Raw genomic sequence first — 6,000 nt, 5'->3', positions numbered from 1 at the left:
TAGGTTATGGTATTTGGTTTTGCTGCTTCATCAAGGAAACACTCTGTGTTTCTTTTCGAAGCAAAGGGGGGACTGTGGAAATTTATTTTGATTTGGGGACCCTACCTTTAGGCTGAGATTAGAAAGCCTTAGGCCCTCAGGGTCTCTTCCCTTCCTCCTCAGCTTCAGCTGAGCCAAAAAGCCCCATGGGCTGTACAAGACCCCAGGTCAGACAGTTGGGGGGAAAAAGCCCCAGCTCTCTCCGACCTGAGCGCAGGGATCTGAGAGATACCGGGCTTGTCCAGGCTGGGCTCTGGTGAGACACGTGATGCTGGAGCATCCCCCCAGCCCCAGCCCTGACTGGCAGATTAGCTTGGTCTGTGGGGGCACAAAAAGCCCCGAGATTTGAGTGGAGATAAGAAAAGAATATATAGACCTGGGAGTTAGACAGCAAGGGGGGTTTGGTTGGACAAGATTAGGGGGGCGGATGAGAGAGGCTGAGAAGGAGTTCGGTTCAGACTAGAGACGAGGCTACAAGGAGGCACAGAAGTGGTCAGCCAGGGTACAGGTTGGAGAAAGTGAAGATTAAGAGGAGTTAGAAGAAAATAGCTGAGCAGGGAAAGTGTAACGTGCCCTGGGGCTGGAGGCGGCTAAGGCCCTTATTGTATTCAAGAAGTTCAAAGCCAGCAGGTGGGAAAGAGATGCAGTGGAAAGAGACCTCAGGAAAGCAGTCAGGTTGTACATTTTATTTCCCTGTATTCTTAATTTTCAATAGTATCTCATAAATAAATTCTGCTTTGATTATTTGGTTAAGAGACTTAATATTTTGCTTATCAATTTTGAGAGTGGAGCAGTGTGGTGGAACTTTATAAACGGCCCATATTAAATTAAACTCAGTCAGATAGCCAGCTAGTCAAAAGTCCCCAGATTAGTCCTCCAGTCAGTATTAGCTCCCGAAATTAGGCTAGTCATCAAAAAATATTTTTACAGTTCCAAATTCTCTTGTTCCTTCCCACCTCACATCCCCTTTTAGAAGGCAGTTTTATATAGGTTATACATGGGCAGTCAGGCAAAACATTTCCATATTAACCATGTTTTGCAAAAGAAAATTCAGACTAAAAAAAAACCCAATTAGAATAATAAAGTTAAAAAAGTAAGGGTCCATCTGCATTCATACTCGATCAGTTCTTTCTCTAGAGATGGATATCATTTTTCATCCTAAGTTCTTTGGAATTGTCTTAGATCACTAGTACTGAGAATAGATAAATCATTCATAGTTCATCATCATACAATATTGCTGTGCTCTGATCTTTACCCATAAAGTGACTTTGTTCCCCTGTAGCACTAGCACTCCTCCTGGCTCTGGGCCTGACTAGATCCTCTGATCTCCTGCAGCAGCAATTGCTGGTGCCCTTCTCTGTCTTAGAATTAAAATCAGAGTTTTTACTCCCTAGTGAGTGGCCACAAGTACTCCTCTGCCCTGGAACTACAACCAGGCCCCCTGAGCCCCTGCTTCCCTGAGATCGCTAGTGCTATTGCTCTTTTTTGGCCCTCCAACTGTGACCTGGAACAGTGTATGGGCAGTGAAACAAAGTCCTGAACTCGGTGTCAGAAAAGGGTCCCCTACAATCTTCTGACCAGCTGTTTGATTCCCTATTCCCAATCCCTTTCTGTGGGCTGCAAGCTCCTGAAACTGCTGCTGCTGCCACCAATGTAGCTTCCTCCAAGGCCTGCAGCTAGTCCTGTGGTGTGCTGCCTGGTCTACACTGCCCGAACACCACCTTGGTGAGACAGATCTTTCCTGCTGACCTCCTAAATTTCTTGGGCTCAAAAATGGTTTCGTCTGACCTTTTGTTGGTTCTGCTATTCCAGAATTTGAGGCATCATTTCAGAATTGTTTGGAGGGGAATTTGGGAGACTTCTGCTAAGTGCTTCTTTCCTCTGCCATCTTGATTTTGTTTCCCTCCATTTATATAGTCTTGATACCTAAGCCAGGGAAAGACAAAGCAGAAAAAAATACATCCCTAATAATTAGTACAAAAATTTCAAGTAAAATATTAGCAAGTAGGCTACAACAACATGTTAGAAAGATTATATACTATGACCTGGTTTGGTTTATGTGAGGAATACAAGGTTGGCTTAGTATAAGGAGGATTATAAATTCAATAAAGCACTCTAATATAAATAACAAGAAACTATAAGGTTATATCAATAGATGCTGAAAAGATATTTGACAAAATCTAGGACCTATTTCCATTAAAAACTAGAGGGCAGGGGCAGCTAGGTGGCGCAGTGGATAGAGCACCGGCCCTGGAGTCAGGAGTACCTGAGTTCAAATCTGGCCTCAGACACTTAACACTTACTAGCTGTGTGACCCTGGGCAAATCACTTAACCCCAATTGCCTCACTAAAAAAACAAAAAAAACAAAAACAAAAAACCCAAAAAACCCCCAAACAAACAAACAAAAAAACTAGAGGGTGCAGGAATGAATGGATCTTACCTTGATACAGGATGTTGGAAAAGTCTTATTGAAAGTAGAAAAAATAAAAACTATCTAAATCTGAGATCAAATATATGTAATGGAGAAAAGTTAAAGGGTTTTCTAATAATATCATGGGTCAAACAAGGATCCCCATCATCATCACTACTATTAAACAGTGCTAGAAAAGATAGCTAAAGCAATACGACAAGAAAGAGAAATCAAGGGAGTAAACAGGCAAAAAGGAAATAATTACTGCTTTTTTGCAGATGATTTTAAAGAATCAACCCAAAAGCTAATTAAACAATAAATTCAGCTAATTTATTGGACATAAAATAGTTGTTAAGTTCTGGGTCACATGACCAACAAGATGGAGGATTAGATATTTTCTTTGATACCCTTGGCCTCTTAAACCTCTCCAAAATATAAATTATGTATCAAAAATAAAGGACACCTGGAATGCAAAAGATGGTTAAAAAATAATTCCAAGAACTGATGCCTACTTTTGAGCTCACTCAGAACCTGTCCTCAACCACTCAACATGCTATTTACAATGAGGATCCAATAGGCAACCCAAGGACCCAACACACGGGTTTGCAACAAAACCCAACCTCCTCCCTCTTTTCAGTGTCATGGAAATCCAGGCTCTAGGCTGCAGAAGCTTACTGGGGTCATGATAGCATTCTGTGCTGCAAAAGATCACTGCAGGGGAACAGAGGAAAAGGTGCTGCATGTGTTTAGGCTTAAAAGAGCTCAACCCCAGACCCCCAAACCCTCTTACTCAGAGCCTCCAAGACCCAAGCTACAGAAATCAACCCTATAACATCAGTGACAACTTTTTTTTTTTTTTTTAGTGAAGCAATTGGGGTTAAGTGACTTGCCCAGGGTCAGACAGCTAGTAAGTGTGTAAAGTGTTTGAGGCCGGATTTGAACTCAGGTACTCCTGATTCCAGGGCCGGTGCTCTATCCACTGTGCCACCTAGCTGCCCCAGTGACAACTTTCTAAAACTGACCATGCTGGGCCTGAGAACTGAGGAACAGACAAAGCAGGAAAAGACACTGGATGAACTTTATATCTTTTTTTTTTTTTTTTGGTGAGGCAATTGGGGTTAAGTGACTTGCCTGGGGTCACACAGCTTGTAAGTGTCAAGTGTCTGAGGCCAGATTTGAACTCAGGTCCTCCTGAATCCAGGGCCAGTGCTTTATCCACTGCGCCACCTAGCTGTCCCCAGACATGTATCCTTTTTGAAAAGTAGTTGCTTGCTGTTACTGGGTTGCAGTTGCTACTAAATAGATGACAAAAGGTCATATAATTGCTCTTTTCCTAGAGATGTCAATTATATGTTGTGATACAAGATAATCTTTCTAACAAAATGGGTGCAGCACAGGAAATTTACATTGCTAAATGGACATGGTACATTCAAAATCAATCTCACCTGGGTCCTTCCAGCATTCAGCCCTTCAACAAATAGGATGAGTACTCTGACAGAGACTGATGCCTCTCATGCAAGGCATAGAACCTAGCCTCCTCTGCTAGTTCAGTGGGCCCCCACCTGTGAAAACCTGGCTCCTAAAGAATAGTATTTTGCTTGGGCTGTCTATGTCTCCATCATGAGACAGGTATATGCAAATGGACTTAAGTATCCACTAATCCAGCAACAGAGGGATACCCTAGAGAATTGGCTCCTTGGAAAGTTCTCCCAGTCAGCTGAGCTAGCTGACATATGAGAGGGCCTTGAGGAATAGGGCAGAGAAGATCTTTACCCAAACAATTCCTGGGTAGTGGCCGTAAGTCTGGTCAAATGTTTTGAGGCCTAGAGAACAGAGAGCTGGACAACCAAAGACTCTTCCCTTTGGAATCAGGATCAATGGGGGAATTTTACCTATGCCTCTCATTGAACACAGATGTTTGTGGGATTCATCAGTACCAACCTGAGAAAACATATTCTAAACAACCAGGTTGTTTAGAATTAAAAGAATTATTAAAATAATTAAAGAATTTAATAAGGATTATTAAAATAATTAAAAGAATAAAAGAATCTTCTTTAAAAGAAGATATGATGATGAATAGAGATTGGGGAGTGGGTCCATTGCCAATATAGATATTGGGATGGTGATGCCATGTTGTGTTAGTAATAGAACAGTACTATTCCCGTAACTAAGAACAAGGCAACTATTCCCGCTGAAGTAGGCTCCATTGTGCCAGTCAGAGCAGCCACCTAATCCAACTGGCAAAGTGGCATTCCCTCATCTCATGGTAAGAGGTATTCCTCTGCTAATCATCATCAGAATGTACCTGAATGCCCATGTCAGGTGTCCAAACTCCTCAAAGTCAAGTCTATGATAAATTGGGGACGCTCTACAAAGGGGAAGGACTTCTTAGACCAGTGATTTCTGGAATCCAGCCTCCAGGAATATTCGCATAATAAAATAGACTATTTTCCCCAGAATCTCTTTAGTCTTTCCTTATTTTATTCACAAAAACTCTCTTCAGAGATCTCTCTATGCCTTGGAGAAAAAGCTCAGGTCTCCCTTAGTTGGTAGGCTTCCTTTCCTCTAAGAGAACTCATTTCCAGAAAGGGTGTGGGAGACCAAGCAGTGATCTTGTGAGGAGCTTTGCTTTCTAATAGCATGGTAAAGGTGAAACTTTTCTATATAACTATGGTAAATATGTATTTAGAATAAATAGGATTCCCTTGCTGATTTGGTCATAATTCTGAATCCCTGAATGGGGGTGAAAGTCCTTATTTAGCCTGTGTAGAAGGAAGGGATAGCCCACCACAGAGGTTTCTAAGGGTCAAAGATTTTGTATAATTTACCTGATGTTGGTCTTTGGGAAAGAGTTTTTTTTTTTTTTTTTTTTGCAGGGCAATGAGGGTTAAGTGACTTGCCCAGGGTCACACAGCTAGTAAGTGTCAAGTGTCTGAGGCCGGATTTGAACTCAGGTACTCCTGAATCCCGGGCCGGTGCTTTACCACTGCGCCATCTAGCTGCCCTGGGAAGGAGGTTTTGATGGATGAGCCAATGATTACTGAAAGGGTAGCACTTTAGGGAGAACTTAGGTATCAACTTAGATCTTAGGACAGGTTGTGGACATGAGCTTAAACTCAGAGCTGCTTTACTTTAGATGATCTTGACATGTGATGAAGCTGTTGACTCTGCTTAAAGTGCCACAACCTGTGCTGTGGTTCTTATGTTACTGGTGTTCTTCCTGCTCATTATTACTGTGTTATATCAAGAGAATCTATGACTGTGTTGGAGGTAGCAGCATCTAAGTTCTGTCCCTGATATAGGCAATTTATCATCATCATCATCTTGCATTAGGAGTCCCATTGTGAAATGCAAAGATTTGATATCACCTACCAGGTAGACCAGATAATTTAAATCTGAGAATTTAGGGGGATGGAAGAAACTAAGATTTTAGACTTTCCTTGTCCTCAAATTGTTTTTCTTTTTTCTTATTTTTCTTTACAATGACTGTTTTGGGAAAAGGGAACATATACATATACATGTGTATATATATATATATATGTATACATGC

The sequence above is a fragment of the Dromiciops gliroides genome, chromosome 3 (assembly GCF_019393635.1).
Source record: "Dromiciops gliroides isolate mDroGli1 chromosome 3, mDroGli1.pri, whole genome shotgun sequence".
Taxonomy (NCBI): domain Eukaryota; kingdom Metazoa; phylum Chordata; class Mammalia; order Microbiotheria; family Microbiotheriidae; genus Dromiciops; species Dromiciops gliroides.
Note: the sequence above shows the minus strand (reverse complement) of the source record.